The 22,153-nt window shown below is 45.6% G+C and overlaps 1 protein-coding gene across 5 annotated transcripts in view; it reads right to left on the minus strand.

Annotated features, from left to right (window-relative positions):
• Window positions 1–22,153, minus strand: part of Pitpnc1 (phosphatidylinositol transfer protein cytoplasmic 1) — a 266,327-nt gene that overhangs the window by 229,237 nt on the left and 14,937 nt on the right. Inside the window, exon 1 of one of the 5 annotated variants that reach the window (XM_029546168.1) lies at window positions 16,683–17,139. The exons of the other annotated variants lie outside the window; for them this stretch is intronic. The gene's annotated coding sequence lies outside the window, so the exon portion shown is untranslated. Of the gene's footprint in view, window positions 1–16,682; window positions 17,140–22,153 lie in introns of those variants that run through there. 5 annotated transcript variants of the gene reach the window in all.

Genomic DNA, 22,153 nt, shown 5'->3' on the forward strand with positions numbered 1-22,153 from the left:
AAGCATTATACCTTTATCCAAAAAGCAAATTATGCAAAACCTCATAAAACGGAATCCTACGCCAACTCATCTGTTGCTAGAGTAAAATGGCAGAGCCTGAGAGATTTACAAAGGCCACAAGTCAATTCGGTGCATGTTCCAGAAGCTAAAAAGTTTGAGAACATAGTATCTGATTCTGCTTATCTGCCAGGAATCGGATGAGGAGCCTCCTGCTGCATCATGGCCTGGGGAGGATATTATTCAGTGAGAAGGAGTGTCCTGCCCTGGGTTTTGTGTTGTCTTGTTTTGAGGCAGGGTTTCTCTGTGTAACTTAGCTGTCCTGGAACTCACGCTATAGACCAGACCAGCCTTAACTCAGAGATCTATCTGCCTCTGCCCCCAGAGTGCTGGTATTGCCACAACTGCACCACCCCTTAACCCTTTGTTCATATGGGGGAAGGAGTGTCTCACATTTAAGACTGTTCTGGCCTGGAACTCATCATATAGCCCAGGCTGGCCTCAAAGAGTTGGCAATCCTCCTGCCTCAGTCTCAGAGCTAAGATTACAGATGTGAGCCATCACACCCAACTCACTTAATCCTAGTTACCTTCAAAATAGTATTAATATGTAGATTTGAAGATTAAGTTGCCCAACGAATCAAACGGAGTGAGTAGAGGTCCTGAATTCAAATTCCCAGCAACCACATGATAGCTCACAACCATCATCAGTACAGCTACAGTGTACTCAGATATATAAAATAAATAACTAAATAAATCTTAAAAACAAAAAAACCGTAATCCCATGAATTCCAATGCACACTTCCGGCACGCAGACATGCTGACAAAAGCATCTATATACATAAGTAAATAATCTTGAAAAAAAACTTAGGGGTGAAGGGATGTTGGGATGACTTTGGGGGTTAAGAGCACTTACTGCTCTTGTAGAGGACCCAGGTTGAGTTCTCAGCAACTGTATGGCAGCTCACAGCCATCTGCAGCTCAATTCCACTCCATCTTTGGAGGTGGGCATCAGGGCTCGCAGGCATACATGCAAGCAACACACACGCACACGCACACACACACACTCTCACCCCTTTAGTTCTAGCACTCTGGAGGCAGAGGCAGTTGGATCTCTGAGTGTGAGGTCAGCCTGGGCTTCACAGAGAAACATTGTGTCAGCATGTAAAAGCAGAATACTGGCAGTGCATTTTCCAGCATATGACAAACGCCGCCTCTTCAAATTCGTTTTCCAGGTACATAGGGTGTGATGGTTTGTATATGCTTAGCCCAGGGATTGGCACTATTAGAGGGTGTGGCCCTGTTGGAGTAGGTGTGGCCTTGTTGGAGTAGGTTGTGGGCTATAAGACCCTCATCCTAACTGCCTGGAAGCCAGTATTCTGCTAGCAGCCTTCAGATGAAGATGTAGAACTCTCAGCTCCTCCTGCACCATGCCTGACTGGATGTGGCCATGCTCCCACCTTGACGATAATGCACTGACCCCCTGAACCTGTTAAGCCAGCCCCAACGAAGTGTTGTCCTTATAAGAGTTGCCTTGGTCATGGTGTCTGTTCACAGCAGTAAACCCTAGCTAAGACATAGGGTTTGCTTGTTCGTTTAAATCAATACTTTCATCCTGAAAGACGTGCCTACTGTTGCTATTTATTGTGTCTAGCTTTATCACTCTTGACCAAATCCTTCCAGAAGAAAAAGAGAGTACAGCAGGATCCTCAGAAAACACATTGGAGCTTCAGACACCCTGAGTCAGAAGGAGTTTCTGGGTTCAGGAAGACAGAACAATTTAGATCTCATTTATTAAGGACGCTGTGGAACCATTACATAAGCAGCCGTGTGATTGTAATAGCCGACGTTTCATTAGCTCTGATTGTTTTTTTGAGAGAAGCAAACAATAAAATACAGAGATATTAAAAGTTAACTGTGTGGTGTGTTGGTAACTGTAATTGGTTTTGACTTGGGCAAAAGCACTAAGTACCAGGAAAGAAGAGAGTCGGGGGTTAACCAGACTTTTAAAGGTCACACAGAGGAACTTTTGACATGCATTGTAAGATGCTGTGCTGACCCAGACTGGAGGAGTGGGGTCCTGGTTTACATTAAGGTGGTACTGAAAAACAGGCCAAGAGGGCTGGAAGGGAGGAGCCCCATCCACCTGCCTCCCAGGAGCTAATGTCTATGTCTTCTTAGTTGACCTTGGCCTGGCCTTGGCTTACTGAGCTTTCTCCATAAGACTCCCTCTCGTGAACAGCAATAGGTTTGCCCCACCCAGAGACCATCTCCATCTCCTCCCAGGTTCTGGGCATTCCGTACTGAACCCATCACCTGCCACGCCTTCCCTGTGCTAGTGCAGGATGAGATCATTAAACACAGTGGGGTTACACATCACTGGGATTCATCTTGGCATCACCCACCATGTGGGTACCAAGGAAGGGATGCATCCCCGCCCCTCCACACAGGGTTGCTGTTCTGCTGTACTGTATTATACTGGCCTCGGGCCCTATAGAAGTTGGAAGGTTGGCTGACATGATGTAGATTTAATTAACACATAGGCTCATCTCCCCCAGCCTCCCTTGTTCAAAACTCCGGTGGATGCCTGAAAGGGCAGTAAGTGCCCAGTCCTATATATCTAGTCTATATATTTCTTATATTTTGAGACCATTATTGAGAAAAATGAAGAGTTACTTGAACACTGGTTGCAATCTGACCACTGAGGAGCTACTAAGTGGCCAACAGGCAAGCAGCATCACCAACGAGAAGACCTTGTACCCAGGGATGGATAACACACATCCCAAGAAGAGAATGAGAGGTCATGAGATTTCATCGCTCTAAGAAGGATAGCAATTTCACACTTGTGAACTGTTTATTTCTAGACCTTTCCATCTAATATTTTCAGACTATGTTCAGCCTCAAGGAGCTAAAGCCACACAGAAAGCAAAACTCTGATTAAGAGGGACTGCTGTACTGCTAGCAAAAATCCCCACCGTATCAGCCAGCCAAAAACATGGTTATGCTACGTGCTAAGATCTATACATTTAAGGAGATATTGATTGCATACTAGAGTCTCCAGCGACTTGCCTTTGCTTGTTTAACATAATACTTGCTAACAGCAACATACCAGAAGCCTAAAATGCAAATTTCAGATGCAAATACCACATCCTCTTAGTAATGGCTTTCTTCCCCCATCCAGACACACACAAAAAAAACAAACAGAACCCTCAAGTTTCCCCAAATGTAGCTTTCATACATTGCCCACAGCAGCAAAAATATTATAATTACTAAAGGAACCATGTTCGTACATTCCACTCCTAGGCATATACCGTAGAGAGCGACTCTCACACACGAGAAGTCAGAGACAATTGGAACGTGCTTCTGACAACAGGGCTCCTGACAGCAACTTCTGTGAATCACTGGACGCATAGAGAACAAAGAGGTACAAAAGGCAGATTCCTATGAAGGGTGTTAAAGAACCAAAAAAAAAAAAGAAAGATTTGTGATCATTTGCGTCAATCACTAGACAGGCTAAGGAGCAGGCTCAGTTGGTAGCGAGCTTACCAGGTGAGTACGAAATGCACGCTCAGAACCTGACACCTGGAGGCTGAAGAGCCAGCTGAAGTGTTAGGAGCCAATACTGCTTTTCCACGGGCCTGAGTTCAGTTTCCTAGCACCCATGTGGGCAGCTCACAACTCCAGCTTCAGGGGAGCTGATGCCCTTCTTCAGTCCTCGCCACGCATTGGCGTTCAAGTACAAACACACACACAAAGACACACTCATGTGCACATAAATAAAAACCTTCAACAGATAGTCTAGCACCCAACACACCTCACACACCACACACACACACACACACACACACACTCACTCACACATACACACACTCTCGACTCTTTTTTTTTTTTTTTAATGTAAGCCAATTAAAAGCCAGACGAAGGATTACAAGTTTCCTCAAAGATGATTAAAAGAAAAAAAAAATGCCAATAGGCACGAGAAAAGATGTTCAACATTGTAAGCCATTAGGGAAATGCAAATCCAAACCACTTCACACCCTCCAGGGTGGTTAGAAGAAAAAAGAAAATGAGGAGCGTTGGCAAACTGGAGTCCTCGCACTCTGCCAGAGGGAAGGTACAGTGGGAAACAGTTGGCAGCTTTTCAACCACTTGAGCATAGGAATTTCACATGACCCTGCAGCAACCCCACCCTGGGGAATATCACTAAAAGAATTGAAAACAAATGTTGTCAGGACAGCCAGGACTATATACACAGAGAAGCACTGTCTCAAAACAAACAAAAAAACAACAGAGAGAACTAAATGAAAATAAAACAAAACAATAATATCTGGATGGATGTTCTCACCACCAGTGGTCATTACCAGAGAAGAACCCAAGAGTCCATCAACTGGTAAGCACATTACCAATACAATAAAATAAAACAAAAAAACTAAAAGAGGAATGGAGAAGTGTTTCGTGCTGCAGTGTTGACTCTGACAATCAATATGCTAAGCAAAAACAGATGCAATAGTTTGGCTCCTTACTGCTGTGATAAAACGCTGGCCAAAAGCAACTCGGGGAGGAAAGGGTTAATTTGGCTTAGAAGTTATTCTCCATCATCTTGGAAGCCACGGCAGGAACTCAAGACAGGAGCTTACATCAGGAAAGACAGAGGAACTCTGCTTACTAGCTTGCTGCCCAGGGCTTGCCCATGTACCTTCTTACACACCTATCTGACTAGGGAATGGTACCACCCACAGTGGGCTGGGCCTTCCCACAGCCATCATCAATCTAGAAAATATCTCACGGGCCATTTTAATAGAGGTAATTTCTCAACTGGGCACCCTCTTCCCAGGTGTGTCTGGTAGACAATGACAGCTATGCCAAAAGCCAAACACAAAAGGCCACATATTTATTGTGTGATTAGAAAGTAGACTTGAGGTTGCCTGAGGCTGGGGAGTGACTACCAGCTGGCACAGGGATTTATTTTGAAAACTTAACTGTTTCGTAGTCAACTGATGGTGGCACAACCTTGGGAATACACAAAAACTTCTAAGCCTTGAAATCCGTTAAAGAGTGAAACTTCAAAAACAAAACAAAAACAAAAAAGAAGGTGTTGAGCATCATGGCACACACCTTTAATCCTAGCACTCGAGTGGATCACCACCAGGGTTACTGAGTAAAAGGTTGCCTCCAAAATAAACAAGTGAAATTCAAGCTGGGCAAGATAGCTCATGCCCAGAATCGGGGTGCTGGGGAGACAGCAGCAATAGAATCAAGCAATTCTAGAGCTACATACTGAGTTTCAGGACAGCCAGGCAAAGGAAGGGAGGAAGAAAAGTGGAGGGCAAAAGGGGGCAGGGAGAGAGAGGAGAGGGAAGGAAGGAAGCGAGGGATAGAGGGAGGGAGGGAGGGAGGGAAGGAAAGAAGAGAGGAGTGGAGGGTGAGATAAAAGGAAGGAAGGAAAGAGGGAGAGAGGAAGAGAAGAAAAAAAAAGGAAAGTGAAATCCTGGGTGGTATGAAAATTATAGCTCAGGGAAACAACCACACACAGCCACAAGCAGGCAGGGATAAGCTAAAGGAGACGGTGGCTCCCTGATCTTGGGCCTCTCCACTCCTGAAACTGGGCAGGAGGACTTGGGTGGACTGCTCATGGCTGTTCACCGTTCGATGTGAACAGAAACCCAAATCCAAGGTGTAAAGAAACCCAAACAACATATATCCCTGCCCCTAGCACTATAAACCAGAAGCCAACCTTATCTAAGCAACCACCTAGGACAAGGCTCTGTAGAAGCTGGGGTGGGGGGAGACTCAGGAGGTAGAAATAAAGTAGTGATGGGCTGAGGGTGTGGCTCGGGCGTTAGAAGGTTGCTGAGAAAGAGTGTGAGGCTGGGTTTCACCCCGGCACCACAGGAAGGAGGGGCAAGGCCATAGCAGCCATCACAACCTTCCAGAGCTCCTACCTAAACCCTGAGTGGTCTCCAGCCCCAGAGAGTCCCGCACTGCCACTCAGCAAAGGTCTCCGGGAGTCCAGTAACCACTTGCAAAGGTTCAAAAATATTGAAAACAGGTTTCATCTAATAGTTACTATTTCTGAGATAGGATCTCTGGTAGCCCAGGCTATCCCTGTAGTCTCCGTGTAACTCGGAGGAAGTTAAACTCCTGATCCTCCTGAATTCTAGAACTTTGGGTGTATGCCACTGTGCCTAGCTGCCTGTGGTGCTGGGGACTGAACCCAGGGCTGTGGACACACTAGGCATGCTATGTTCCTAGCCCTCACTGCTCTTTTGTAAGATCTTTTTAAGGATTATGGATATGTGGGGCTATATAACATGATTAGTAAATTATTTGGGTTTTTGAGACAAGGTTTCACTTCACTCTGTAGACTAAGCTGGCCTCAAACTCAAGAGATCCACCTGCCTCTGCTTCTTGAATGCTGGGATTAAAAGTGAATGCCACCACATTTAGGTGCTGGGTGAATTGTAAAGGACTTTTTTCTCACTTTAAGTCATGTGTTTTTCTTATTATTAATTGTTGTTGTTATTTTAACATTATTATTATTATTGCAGATGTGTGTTGTTGTTGTTGTTATTATTATTATTACAGAGGTATATGATGTGTGAGTGGGAACTGAGTCTCTCCTTCCGACATGTAAGTTCTGGGGATAGAGCCTAGGTTGTTAGCTGCTGAACCACCTTCCTGGCTCTAAATCATATTTTTAAAGCCTCGACTTAAATGATCTCTTAAGTGGTCATAGCTTCTCATCTAGACTCTATTGCATCTGAATATTCATGTAATTACATACCGAAAAAGTACCTTTCTGCAAGATACAACCTAGATAGAGACATTTTCCAAAAACAAAGTTTCCCCCCGAGATTTAAAATAGCTGGAAGGTAAAATCTAAAATCGTATCTAAGCCTCCTCTCTTCCCAGAGAATGGCAAATGAAGGCAGTACTGACTCCCAACTAAGGTCAAAAATTTTAATTTTCATAATTTCTGCTCCAGAAATGTGTCATTCCAGTAAGTACTTCATGATCTTTACTTCTACAGTAATTCTAGTAACTAAGTAATAAACCCATGTCTACTTCCCTTTGGCTGTGGGAAACACAGATGGTTCTGGAGGAAGCAAGTGACCTAACCTTTGACCCCTCGGCCTCCCTGACACTGAGGACGTGACTATCCTCTGAACATCAATTAGCTACACATGCAAATGAAGATGACAGGCACCACCCTCGAAGGAGAACCCTAGGGAAGAAACAAGACACTTGGCTTGAAATGGAAAGTCCCAGTCCATTACTGCAAAAAAGGTCAAGGCCACATGCTCAAAGCAACTAGTCGCATCCACAGTCAAGAACAGAGAGGATGGACGGACGGATGGATGGATGGATGGATGGGTGGATGGATGGATGGATGGGTGGATGACACACACACATACATACTGCTCAGCTCACTTTCTTCCCTTAAAAAAAAAAAAAAAATTTATTGCTGGGTAGTGGTGATGTATGCCTTTAATACCAGCAGAGGCAGGAGGATAGCTGTAAATTCAAGGACAGCCTGGCCTACAGAGCTTGTTCCAGAACAGCCAAGGCCACACAGAGAAACCCTATCTCAAAAAAAAAAAAAAAAAAAAAAAAAAGGTATAAAAATAAAAAAGATGTATTTGCTTATATATGTATATATATATAATTACATATATATTTGTTTGTTTTCTTTTTGAGACAGGGTTTCTCTATGTATCCTTGACTGTCCTGGAACTCATTTATGTAGACCAGGCTGGTCTCAAATATCAGATATCTGCCTGCCTCTGCCACCACACCAGGTTCTGTTTTTATCTTTTAGTTACTTATATTTGTGTGTGTTTGTGTGTGGGCTGGTACACTTGAGTGCAAGTGCCCACAGAGACCATAAAGGGGATTCTGCCCCTCCCTAGCGCTTGAAGAAGTTAGAAGCCACCCTACCTAGGTCCCCTGCAGCGCATACGCTTAACCCCTGGGCCATATTCCAGCCCTGCTGTCCTCTTCTACTGAGTCCAGGACCCAAATCCAGGTAAATATGCCTCTCCCTTTTAGGATGTGTCTTTCCACATTAATTGACACCATTACAGCAACCTACCACAGACATGCCCATAACCCGACCTGATCTAGCTCCTCCTTCCTAGGGGACTTCAGACTGCTCCAAGATGACAAGTCAAAAGCCCAATACAACTGTATTTGGTACTTTTCTATGGCTGTGATCAAACATCAGTGTACAGAAAGAAGGGTTTTATTTGGCTGGGCTTATTGGTCCAGAGCGATAAGAGTCCATCTTCATCCTGGATGGGAAGTGCAGAACTCGCATCTCAAAACAAACAGGAAGCAGAGAGCAAACTGGGCATGATGGAGTATGGCTTGAAACACCCACTCTGTGACATACTTCCTTCAGCAAGGCCACACCTCTTTTTTTTTTTTTTTTTAAAGATTTATTTATTTATTTATTATATGTGTGAACACTTTAGCTGTCTTCAGACACTCCAGAAGAGGGCATCAGATTTTTGTTACAGATGGTTGTGAGCCACCATGTGGTTGCTGGGATTTGAACTCAGGACCTTTGGAAGAGCAGTTGGTGCTCTTAACCACTGAGCCATCTCACCAGCCCAAGGCCACACCTCTTAACTGCCCCAACAGGACCACTATTTGGGGAACCACGTCTTCCAACGTCTGGGCTGACATCTCACTGAAACCATGATTAACAATGATGAACACCATGGCTCTGTCGTGTTGGAGTGGATGGTGGTTGTTGGGCCTCCTGTGTCTTCCCTTGGCTACCGAAAGCAAAGTAAATGTCCACATGCCCAAATGTATCATTTTAATTACATGTTTGTACACTTGGAAATAAGTTGGCTTCAAATCGTGCTCAACTTTCTCCTCTGCATGCTAAATCATAATTGTCTCTAAACTGTCTCGCAAAAAAAAAATATCTAGTTAAGAAACTCATTTCAAAAATGAAAACTAATGAGGAGGGAGAGATGATGCAGGCTTAAGCTTATTAATGTAATTGATGGTTCCATCTCTATAGCCAGCCCTCTCTGGCTTCTGCAACAACAGTGAGTGGTAGTGACTGATATTTTAGGACTGAGGTTTCTGTAAAGTCAGTGGACTGAAGGAAGGCAGATGTTCTAGCCCCTCACCTCCACCAACATGCTTAGAGGACTGGGAAATGTAACCAGTAAGGGAGGCAAAAAGCAGAAATGACTGGATGCATTAGAAATCAATGCCATCTTTCGTGTATCACATGAAAGTTTCGGAGTCCCAGGGCTATGGCTGTCGTGTGGTTGTTTACAGCCAATAGTTCTCTGTCATACACGTAACAGAGGACCCTTGGCTTTGCTGGGATGTCCCATGGAGAAGGCTGTTAGCTTTCTCACTGTTGTGATAAAATAGCTGACATAAAGGACTCACAGTTTCAGGGGTTCTTGCACGGTTTGTTGGCCCCTGGACCTTCCGTTTCAGGGTTGTTTTTTTTTTTTTTTTTGCATGGTTTGTTGGCTCCCGGAACTATGGTTTCAGGTTATTTTTGCACAGTTTGCTGGCCCCTGGACCTATGGTTTCAGGGGTTCTTGCATGGTTTGCTGGCCCCCAGACAGTGAGAATATGAGATGGAAGAGGTTAACCACCCCCTGCTAGTCAGAAATCAGGATGAGAAAAGGAACCAGGTATAATCTTCAAACACCCATCCCCCCAGTAACTTACTTCCTCCAACAAGGTCCCACCTAATAAAGTTTCCAGAACTTTTAAAAGAGGAGATGGAAAACATTCTGTCTTGCAAGCACAGCAAAGCCCATGTGTAGATGGTTGCGCCTTCAGGTGCGGTTAAGGTGGCGATGCATCTCTTGACAGTAATGCTGAGGCGGAGCCTAGCACAAGCTGCTGATGTCACACTTCCAGGGGTGGACACCCATCCTACAGGACCTCCCTTGCTTGAACAAGGGTCAGAAAACCCTGGGCCACAGACCCATGGCTCAAACCTAATCTTCCACCAGCTGTTGTCAGTCTTCGAATCACAAATGAACTTAACTTTTTTTTTTTTTAAAGCTTGGGGGGTGGGGGAGAAGAGGCTGAAGGTGTCACTCGTAGACAGATGGTTTGCCTGGTACGCATGAAGCCCTGGATTCCATCCCCAGCACCACATAAACCTGGTATGGTGGCTCACACCTGTCAGCTGAGCACCCCGGAGGCAGAGGCAGGGAGATCAGAAGATGATTCCAGATGTTTGTGTGTGTGTGTGTGTGGAGTTTGAGGACAGCGCGAGCTGCCAGAGACCCTGTCCCAGAAAAAGGAAATTAGTAAAAAGGATCAGATATACTGGCATGTAAAAATTAATCTGAAATTCAAGTATCAAACCAATGTCACCTTCCTTTCATGTATAGTCTATGTCTGTCCCACAAAGTTGATTGTAGAAAACAAGAGATACTTCATAGTTTACAGGTCTAACGCGATTCTAGACCTTTACAGGAAAAGCTGGCTGAGCTCTGTCAGAGTGTCGCGCTCAAGATATTTCTTCTTATTATTATTCTTTCTTTTAAAAAAAAGATTTATTTATTTTTATTTATATGAGTACACTGTAGCTGTCTTCAGACACACTAGAAGAGGGCATCAGATCCCACTACAGATGGTTGTGAGCCATCAATGTGGTTTCTGGAAATTGAACTCGAGACCTCTGGAAAAGCAAGCAATACAGTGCTCTTAACCACTGAGCCATCTTGCCAGCCCTTGTTCTTGTTCCTGACTTTGTCTTTTTGTAAGTTGTTTTGTTTGTTTTTGAGAAAGTGGCTCACTCTGTTGCGAGAATGGCCTGGAACTTACGAAGTGGCCCAGATGGACCTTGAACTTGACACTACTCTTCTCGCTTAGCCTATAGGCCTAGAAAGACAAATAATCTCTGTCTTTCTGCATCTACAACTGAGCTATGGCCACAAACCCATCTAAAAAAAAAAAAAAAAAAAAAAAAAAACCATGAAGAGTATTACTATGTAGATTAGGCTATTCTCAAACTAATAATCAGGTCTTTGCCTCTGAGTGTCAGGATTTTAGCCATGTGCCACCACACATTCAATATTTTTTACACAAGATATTATTTTTAAAAGTTTTTTGACAGGGTCTCACTATGTTGCCCTGGATGGTATGGAACTCAATGTATAGACTAGACTGGCATTAGACTTACAGTAATCCTCCTGCCTCTGCCTCCCTGGTACTGAGATTAAAGGCATGTACCATCATGAAAGTTTGAAGGTGCCACAGATGAATGGTATCTTCCACTACTGGTTATCTTGAGACAGGGCTGCTCTCTAAACCCACACCTCACTATTTAGGCTAGGCTGACTGGCCAGCAAGCTCTCAGGCTCGCTCCTCTTGCCTCCACTCCCCGACCCCAATGCTGGGCTTACAGGCGTGCGTGACTTTCTTCATGGGTGAGGAGGGAATTGAACTTAGGTCCTCAATCTTGCAGGGCAAGCTCTCTTACTCCCTTACCTACTGAGCCATTTCCCTGGCCCCTTCACTAGTTTCTGAAGGGTGATTACCCACAAGGACCATGGGAACTGTGAGGTAGAGGAGACTATTTAGTAAACTGAGTTAGTCAAGAGGCTGAGTTAGAATAATGTCCAAGTTACTCCTGAACTTTTTAACTCAAAAGGAGGTAGCTGGGTGGTGGTAAAGCTCAGATGACAGAATGCCTGCATTCTGCGCATAAAGCTTCAGGCCAGTGCCATCACGGCATACATCAGGCATAGGGGTACATGCCAACAAGCCTAGCACAAGAGATGAAGGCAGGAAGATCAGAAGTTCATGGTCCCTGTGCTGGTTTGAATGAGGATGGCCTCTACAGGCTCACATATGTAAATACCTGGTAGAACTGTTTGGGAAGGATTATGAGGTGTGTCACTGGAGTGGACCTTGAGGTTTCAAAAGCCCATGCTATTCCCAGTGTGAGTGCTCTCTCTCCCTCTCCCTCTCCCTCCCTCTCTTTCTCTCTCTATCTTCTGCTGTGAATCAAATCAGATGTTAAGCTCTCAACTACTGCCCAGCCTGCCTGGCTGCTGCCACACTCCCAACCATGACAGCCGTGGCTTCATCCACTGGACATGTGACCTCCCCTACAAGCTCTTCCTTTCTTTTATAAATTCCCTTTGGTCATGGTGTCTCCTCACAGCAATAGAAAAGTAACCAAGGCAGTCAGTCATTCTCACCTAAATAGTGAGTTCTAGGCCAGCCTGAGCTACATAAGACACTATCTAAAGGAGGAAGGGGGATGGGTGGGGGCTGGAGAACTGGCTCAATGGGTAAGAACACTTGTTCTTGCAGAGGACCTGGCCGGATTCCCAGAACCCACATGGAGGTTCACAACCATCTGTAACTCCTATCCCAGGGAATCCAGTGACCTCTTCTGACCTCCATGAGCACCAGGCATGCATGTAGTGCACACATACACCTGCAAACAAAATACTTGTATACAAAAATAATAAAATTAATAAATCTGAAATGGATCTGTAAAGAAGAGAGAAAGGAAGTTATGGCTCTGTGGTAAAGTACTTGTTCACATGCTCAAGGCCTCAAATTTCAGGCCCAGGAAGGGGGGGCACAAAAGAAATTATTGTAATTGGCAAGTGAATGTATAATGAACAATGTCTACCATATTCAGTAAGAACTGAAGGCCAGGCAGTGGTGGTACATGCCTTTAATCCCAGCACTTGGGAGGAGTTTCTGAGTTCGAGGCCAGCCTGGTCTATAGAGTGAGTTCCAGGACAGCCAGGGTTATNCAAAGAAAGCCTGTCTCAAAAACAAAAAAAAGGAAGAAAGAAAGAAAGGAAGAAAGGAACCAAAGAACTGACAGAGAAATATATTCTAGTGTGTATGTATTATATATATATATATGTATATATGTGTGTGTGTGTGTACGTATGTATGTATATATATACATGCATACATATAGATACTTGTATTTTGTATCTTACTGTATGGTTGTGATATATTTTGTGAGATATATATATATATATATATATATATATATATATATAGAGAGAGAGAGAGAGAGAGAGAGAGAGAGAGATGCTAAAAGAGGTCTTCTCTGTAAATAAAAGAAAGGATACATCAGCTATAACAAGAATCCTATTAGGACCAGCAAGGTTATTTTTAGGAGGAGGGCTCTGGTTACACAAAATAAGGAAAGGGCACCTCCTGCTAAATAAAGCAAGCTGAGCTCTTTCCTCACATAACCGCTGGAAATAGGCATAGCACGGCTTAAAGAGGAGGAGAGGTCTGTAAAAATAGAAAGGGGAGGACTACTACCCAAACCAAGGAAAACAGACTAAACTCAGCTCGTGCACACAAGGGGACACACAGGCAGTCACAGGTACACACGCACAAACAGGCACTAGAGCAGGCACACATGCAGCTGCAGAGTACCTGCCTGGCAGCATGACGTTCTGCGTTGTGTGATGCGCTTCCACAGGACTCCTTGGCCAAGGAGTTTAACGAGCTACTTCACAAGGCCCAGCCACCTGTTACATTGTTATTTTGGCCCCATCTATTTTCAAAGGCAACCTTGACACCAAAGCCAGAGGCACACCACCATAGCAACAGAGGCAGCAGGGTGCTGGAGGATGAATTTTAAAGGAGTGACTTATAGCCCCTGCAGGGCTAGAAATAAACAAATCCTTAGTGTCCGTTTCTGTGACACTGTGACACACATTACCACCCCGGCACACTAGGACTCAGGTCTTCCCACCCACCACTTGGACATCAGATGCTCCAAGATGTCAACTGCTGCACCACAGGATCCCCAAGAAGGAGAAATTTTAACTAATATATTTGTGTGTGTACACGTGTATAGTATGCATGGCATGTTTGTGTGTACATATGCACATGTGTGTCCGTGTGTGTGTGTGTGTGTGTGTGTGTGTGTGTGTGTGTGTAAGCCTAAGTTGACACCAGACGTTTTTCTCTTAGTTTTTGCAGCTGTTTCTCACTGAGCCCGGAGCTCACAGGGTTAGCCAGACTAGCTGCCAGGATGTCCCAGGGATCCTAACTCCACCTCCTCAGTGCTAGCTAGTGTTATCAAACTTAGGGACCACACCCTGTACCCCAAGTCAGGCCCAACCAGCCATCCAAAGAGCCAAAGAAACCTGAAAAGCACAAAAGGGGGAGTAGAGTGTATCCTATGTGCTCAAGTTAGAAAGAGGCTGGCTCTTTTCATTGGCTAATGTGGATTAGTGACAGGGACTAATGTGGGATGTGGGCTGTAATGTCCAAGTTCCAGAATAATGGGATTATAGGTGAGAGCTGCCAGGGCTGAAGAAATGGCTCAGGGCTAAGAGGACTTGCTCTTTCAGGGGTTTGGTTCCCAGCACCCACACGATGGCTCACAATCCATAACTCCAGTTCCAGAAAATCTGATGCCCTCTTCTGACTTCTGAAAGTACCAGGCACAGGGCATCATACACGCAGGCAACTCACTCATAGACATAAAATGAAAAGGGTGGGGGGAGGGCTACCACCACTTCCAGAATTTTACTTGAGTGTTAGGGACGCAAACTCAAGTCCTCGTGGTTTTACGGCAAGCTCCTTTACCTACTGAGCCGTCTTCTAAAACAAGATAGTTCCCAAGGTGAGTCATGGACTCCAAAGAGGAAACAGAGTCTTCTAGTAAGGCATTTAAAAGCAGGAGACTGGCATTTCACACACAGCTCAGCGCAAGCCCTGCCGTCACTGGCTGTCCCCCACAACGGAATGATGACGTGCCGCCCTTACATTTGCTCAACTCTCCTTCAAGTGACCAGTGCCTTGGACAAGCAAAAAAGAAGGGAGCTTTTGGTCATTGTTTTTTTGTATTGCTTTGGGACAGTGAAGAGGAACCCTGGCATGCAGGGTCTCACACACATACACACTAGGAAAGGTCTTGCTGAGTTAAATCTGAGAATCTAGACTCAGGTAAGTGGAGCCTTTGTAAATGAAATCAGAGATGGCACAAGGTGAAGATTCGGGTCCACTAACCAACTGTCTACTCTTCGCCCTGAAGTTAGGTTTCAGACCCAGGACAAGCAGCTGAGGTGCATAGTTAACATACCAAAGTGGACCTGGCCTCGAGGTTCTCCCAGCATCCTTCAGATCTGACCTGTTACCGGACATGGCTGGCGTACCCCTCTCCCAGGTCTTCCCTAAATAATCCAGTCATTTTGGTCTCTCTCTGCCTCTCTCTTCTCCCTCTGCACCCACTCTTCTCCTATCTCCCTTTGCACCGCAAACTCATGACCCCCCCCCTCCTGTGTGGTTGGTGAACTCCCATGAGAGCTGCCCCCAATAAACCTGCCGTTTTACTTTAATTTGACTTGAATTGGTTCATTTCACCTGCGGAGATAACTTCTAGCCTAGTGCAACCTAAACTGAAAGTCCCAGCTAAGGAGAACTTGGCTCGGGGTGTTCAGTTGAAGAAGACGAGAAGAACAAAAAAAACCAAACGTTTAGGAATGATGACGAGTCACTTGTGGGTGATCCTTTCTGTGGGAGGAGGCAATTAGCAGGACTCTTAGTGTCAGCATTGCAAGGTGTGGCTGATTAGCCATCCAAAAAGTGCCAACAAAAGCAGACCGCAAAGCCATTACCCTGCTGGGGATGAGCCGCACCCACAGGCGTATCCCGGGCAGGGCTTCCAGTCTGTAGCTGGGGTGGACAGGTCTTACCCCAACCCGGATCCCAAGAAACACCAGGGCAGATCTGAGCCTAACTTGACACAACACAGCTCCTGCCTCAAAGCTGTAGTCGATGTGCCCTGGAACGCCCCGCCTCCGCCCCACCCCACCCCGCCCCGCCCCGCTGTATCTTTTTACTTTGTTCTCAGTTTAAAAGGAAAGGCCTAGAAGGCCCTTGGGGTAAGCTCTCCCTCCGCAACTCCAGCAGAGACTGTAGGCCAGGACACCCCTGAGGAGAAAGCCACTCTACAGATGAAAAATAGATGAATATGTGAAGCCTATTCACCGATTTGGCTGCTTTTGATCTCAGAACCAGTGGGAGGACCTCTTATCTTTAAAAAATAAAATAGCTGGGTCAGAGAGATGACTCGGTGGCCAAGAACACTTGCAGCTCTTGCAGGAAAGCTAGGTTCAGTTCCCAGCACCTGCTTACAGATGTCTGTAACTCCAGTTCCAGAGCTCGCAACATCTCCACCGAATTTAATGCCAGCCTGGGCTATAGAGAGAGTTCGGGGTTAACCCGGGCTACATATAGAGATCTTGTCTCACATTCTTACATGCCCACCAAAAAATAAAATAAAAAATAAGATAAAAACCAAACTAAGGGGCTGGTGAGATGGCTCAGTGGGTAAGAGCACCCGACTGGTCTTCTGAAGGTGCAGAAAAAAAAAAAAAAAAGGTGCAGAGTTCAAATTCCAGCAACCACATGGTGGCTCATAACCATCCGTAACAAGATCTGACTCCCTCTTTTGGAGTGTCTGAAGACAGCTACAGTGTACTTACATATAATAAATAAATCTTTTTTAAAAAAAAACTAAAATAAATAAAAATAAACACTGAATCTGACAGACAGAATCAACACTAAGGGAGAAGTGGGGGCGGGGGGGGGGGGGAAGAGGAGGGAAGGGAGAGACACAAACTCCAGAGGGAGTGTGACAAAGAGGTCGAAAAACTGTAAGTAATGGCTAATTTTAAATACACTCACCCATCTCAGAAGTGTTTTTCTTGAGGAGCCAAAAGGGGATTACTCCATTTAAACAACTAATAGCCTAATTATTATTTTTTATAACAGAAAAAGCAACTAGCAAGCTCTTTTTCAGCCAGATCTTGGCAAGAAAACACAACTACGTACCACCATATCTACAGACCGTAAGTCATCCTGTCCAAAACCGTAATGACACTGGGCTATGTCCAAATTTCCGTCACACACAGTCCAAAAGAGGTGAACAATTGAATCGTGACTCTGTGGACTTTTCATTTGGACACTGTGCCTCTATAAGAGAGGGAAAACAACCTAACCCAAAAATAATAGGCTTTCAAACCAGGAGCGCTGAGACTGGGGGACTACAGAAAGCGTGAGGTCAGCCTGGGTGACAAAGTTCTAGACCAAGGTGGGCTACAGAGCAAGAAACCAAACCAAACAAAACAAAACTAACCAACCAAACAACAACAGCCACAGGTGGGTGGTGGAAGTGGCTCAGCAGTTAAGAGCACTTGTGATTCTTACAGAGGGCCCAGGTTCAATTTCTAGGACCCAGATGGAGGCCCACAACCGTCTGTAACTTCACTGCCAGCTGATCCAATGCTCTACTCTGACATCCCTGGGTAGCAGCCACCAAAGTGGAGCACAAACACATATGCAGGCAAAATACTCGTATCCATAACACAAAAATAAATTTTAAAAGAATAACCATTAAGAAAAAAAAAAGCTCGGGGGGGGGGGGAATAAAAAAGGATTTGCCCCATCTTCAATAGACTGGGGCTAAGTCTCCAGCTTGCAAGGTGTCACTCGTGCCCCAGTAACCAAAAGCGACTCAAGTTGCCAAGCTTTCTGCCCGTGGGAGGGTTAGATAACCACTTCCTTATCTCGCACCCATGTCATTAAGCTAAAGGGCTATTTTCGAAGCGTGCTTTGAGTACTGAGAAAACCACACTCAGCAAACGGGGATCGTGAAAGAAGGTGGTGTGCATGTATGTGGTCATTTCAGAACAGGGCAAACTCAGCAAAACCTTCCTGAAAGAGAACCACTAACCCTGGCGAATCACACATTCCAGGAGACATGCCCAGTGGGGGTTGGCTCAAGCACAGGGTTCTCATCTGGCAACTGTAGTCTTCAGAAAAAACAGCCACAGAACAGCAGTGGCCACCAGCTGGACGAAAGGACTTCATGTGTGTGCCCCATATACATCACCTGGCGACTTGGGAGGCTAGGGTGGACAGCTTATAAGCCCTGGAGCTCAAGAGCAGCCCCAACTCATGCTGGTGCACACCTTTAATCCCAGGAGGCAGGGACAGGCAGATCTCAGTGAGTTTGAGGTCAGCAGGGGCTACATGGCAAATGCCAGACCAGCCAAGGTCCGAACAGACCAAACCAGCCCAAATAACAAAGTGAGGCCCTGTGTCACAAAAATAAAGAGGGGGAGGAGACGGAGGAGGGTTGGCAGGGTGGCTGGGCCGCTTGGTGAGTAAGAGGGTCCCTACCACCAAGCACGACAACCGAAATCCAATCCTGGGGACCCACAAGCTAGAAGAGGAGAACCAGGTCCTGCAAGTTGTCCTCTGATCCTCAAACATATACCTACAATAAAGTAACTACAGTAAGGTGTAATGAAAATTGTAATGTCTAATGAGGGGCTCCGGACGCAGCTCAGTGGTGTGCACAAGTCTCTGGATTCAATCCTCAGTACCGACAAAATAGAGGACACTGATGCTGATGCTGAAGATGGTGATGAAGAAGATAGTAAAGCTGGGAAAGAGAAACATCCTGTTTTCTTCAAGGAGTGTCACTGGGTATGTCCCCCACACTTCAGGGCAGGCCCCATGCCCAGGACTAGTTGGCCCACACAAAACAGACGCCACGTTTTTTTGTAGTGGTATGTTTTATCTTACTGGGTTTTTTTGTTGGTGGTGGAGTTGGTTTTGATTTTCTCTTTCGTTTTCTCTCTCTCTCTCTTTTTTTTTTTTTTTGTTTTTTTGTTTTGAAAGAGAGATAGGGAGAGGAAACTTGAAGTCGGGTGGGTGGGGAGGTGAGGAGGAGCCGGGAGGAACTGGGGGAGGGAAAGGAACATGATCGAGATACCGTTTGAAGATATCAAACAAAGTAAGAGCCTAGCGAGGTTGGCAAGTGAACCAAGAGCCCGATCTGTAGACATCATTAAGAATGACAAGAAGGGACCGGGCATGGTGGCTCACGCCTTTAATCCTAGCACTCGGGAGGCAGAGGCAGGCGGATTTCTGAGTTTGAGGCCAGCCTGGTCTACAGAGTGAGTTCCAGGACAGCCAGGGCTACACAGAGAAACCCTGTCTCGAAAAACCAAAAGAATGACAAGAAGGAAAATGTTACAGTGTTCATGTATTAATAAGCCATTATACTGACTTGAATTACTTTTTTTCTCCTGGGTTAAACATTTATAAAATTCTAAGAAAATAAGGTAACATTTTAACCGTACTTCCTCACTGAGAAAAGGAGCCCCATTAATGTCTGCTTGTACCTTGTACAAGAATAAAGCACTATCTCTAATCAAATATTCTGCCCTCCACTTTAGCAGTAACAACTCCGCTTGTCTAAAATGCTTCAAAAATTCATGGGATTTTTTTTTTCTTAGTTAAGTGTTTTGAAGCCAATACACTTTTCCCCCCTGTGTGAGGACACTATAGCACTATAGCAGTTTCTCTGAATTGAAACAGTAGCACTTTGGCAAAGATCACTAACTGGGGGGCTGGAGAGATGGCTCCACAATCAAGAATACACACTTCTCTTCCCATGGAGCCAAAATAAACTTTTCTGCTTTTTAAGATGGTTGCCTCAAGTATTTTGTTATAGTGGGTACACGGCTGTCCACCCATGCCACTAAAAAATGAAGATAGCTAAGCACGGTAGTACATGACTTCAGTCTGGATGGGAGGGGCAGGGAGATCTCTGTAGGTTTGAGGCCAGTCTGTTGTAGTGCATTCCAGACAAACAAAAGCCAAAAAAAAAAAAAAGTCCATGGATACCAAAATTTTTACTTGTTTGGCTATCAGTACTACTGAAATAAATTTCTTAACATAAAATGAATTTTTTGAGGTACACAGTCCTTAGCTGTAAGTGTAAACCCTGGGTATTTGTGTGTGCGTGTGAGGTGTGTATGCGTGTAAGCATGCGTGTATGTGAGGATGCGTATACCCATGCATCACCCAAGCAGAGGCCTAAGGAAGATGTCAGGTGTCCTGCTGCATCAATCCTCATCTCATTCATTCCATTTAATCCCCTGAGACAGGGTCTCTCTGTCTGGGCTGGCTGTCAGTCAGCAAGTCTGGGAATCAATCCTCCTGCCTCCACCACTGCCCCCCCCCCCAATATCCAATACACACAGTGGCACGTCCAGGTATTTGTTGTTGATTTTGCTTTGAGACAGGGTTTTTTCCTCTGTGTAGACCTGGCTGTCCTGGAACTCACTCTGTTGACCAGGTTGGCCTCGAACTCAGAAATCCAAATCCTCCTGCCTCTGCCTCCCAAGTGCTGGGATTAAAGGCGTGTGCCACCCTTGCCTGGTGGTTATAAACTGTCTTAGGAGGCAATGCTAAGAACAATGAGTCAGGGCTGGAGCTGGGGGGCTCAGTGGTAGAGTGTGTACATCAACCAGATCTATGTAGATCCAGCCTAGTACACACAAGGTCGTAGGTTCAATCCCTGGTACTGGAAGAGGTGTGGCACGTGCCTGAAACTCTGCTGAACATCATCTCTGGGGTGGTAAACACCAAGTTCTGAGTGGTACATTTTAATCCCCTCTGAGCCTTCAGACCTTCCAGTCTGCTTGCTTGCTTGCAGGTGAAGGGTCTGACGTTTCCAGAAGCCTGGCGTGGCCTGTCTTCTTCCCAGCACTATTTTCAGCAGCAGCTAATTTCCATGGAGACACAGGTGCTCCGGAGTTCCCGGCCCCACAGATGATACCTCTGAAAGCCAAAGGGTTCTGCTGCCATTAAAAGGAATGATCCCCAGGAGCGTAGGGGTGGTTCTCTTCCAAAAGAACAAATGACAAAAGTTCTTTTCAAATGAATATGATTCATTATTAAAGTTGTTCAGAAGGAAAAGCTTAATGCTCATGTTAAGTGGCTCTATCTCCCCTTTATTGCTCTGTAGTCCAGGCGGGCCTTGAAAAAAAAAGAAATCAATCAAAATCCCTTTTTAAAATTGCTTTTATTTTATGTTATGTCTGCGTGTCTGTCTGTGAGGGTGTCGATCCTGGAGTTAGACGCAGCTGTGAACTGCCATGTGGATGCTGGGAATTGAACCCAGGTCCTCTGGAAGAGCAGCCAGTGCTCCCAACTGCTGAGCCGTTTCTCCGGTCCCAAAATATTTTTGCTGTTGTTGGTGGAGGTGGAGGTGGTGGAGGTTTGTTATGGTTTCACTGTGGAGCTCTGGCTGTCCTGGAGTTCTCTCCCTGTAGACCTGGCTGGCCTCAAACTCAGAGATGCTCTTGTCCCATCTGGCTGTTTGGTTCGGGGGAGTGGGGGGTGGGGGTGGAAGAGATCAGAATGAGGGCCCTGGGTATATCTGTAAATCACTCAGTTTCCAACAACGTCTCCAGTGCTGCCTCTGTGAAGCATCTACTCCACAAACATACAGACAGAACAAACATACAGCCAGGTCGGCAACAAAGAACATACTCCCTCAGAGAGCTGAGAGCAGGGGAACCTGTGAGGACGGTGGGGGAGGGGCCCAGAAGGAGTTACCAGTTGTTGCTGAGGAAGGGGAGTCACAGTTATCCCTGGCGCAGCCACTGGTAATGTGTCCTACCCAGTTCAGATAAATAACCCTCCATCCCCGCTCCTGCAGGCATTAGGGAAAAAAACTTACAAGTCCGGAGGAGGGGATGTGTTGGCAAGAGGCCCAATGGGACCGGGAAGGAAGATGATAGTGGGCGGAGCAAGCTCAAAATACACTACAGGTGTGTATGAGATTGCAGAAGATTTAAAAAAAAAAAAAAAAAACTAACTATTTAAGTAAACTACAAGCAAGCCACACCCCACCAAGCTCTCCTGCCACAGAGTAACTGGCTAGTTCCTTCCAGAGTGTTGACAGCCAGGAGACAGAGCTTACACAATGTATATGTCAGACAGGAAAGTGGAGATGGCAGAGATAAACAGAGGGTGTGCAGCCCCGGGCTCTCTAGGGACGGTACAGTCCTACAAGAGACTTTCTAGGAAGCTTGGGTACAAGACTCAATCACGGGCTATATTACAATCTATAAACTGTCTGTGTAGGTCTTACAAATTTACAAATCCTTTGCCGGAGACCAAGAGAGAGTGAGACTTTGCCATCCTAAGCCTCAATTAACGGCCAGGTGCAGAAGTGCAAAGACTGATGTCCCTGCACCAGGGTGGCTCAAGAAGGAGGATTGGTGGCCCACGCCTTTAATCCTAGCACTTGGGAGGCAGAGACAGGCGGATTTCTGAGTTCGAAGCCAGCCTGG

The sequence above is a fragment of the Mus pahari genome, chromosome 14 (genome assembly GCF_900095145.1).
Source record: "Mus pahari chromosome 14, PAHARI_EIJ_v1.1, whole genome shotgun sequence".
Classification (NCBI taxonomy): domain Eukaryota; kingdom Metazoa; phylum Chordata; class Mammalia; order Rodentia; family Muridae; genus Mus; species Mus pahari.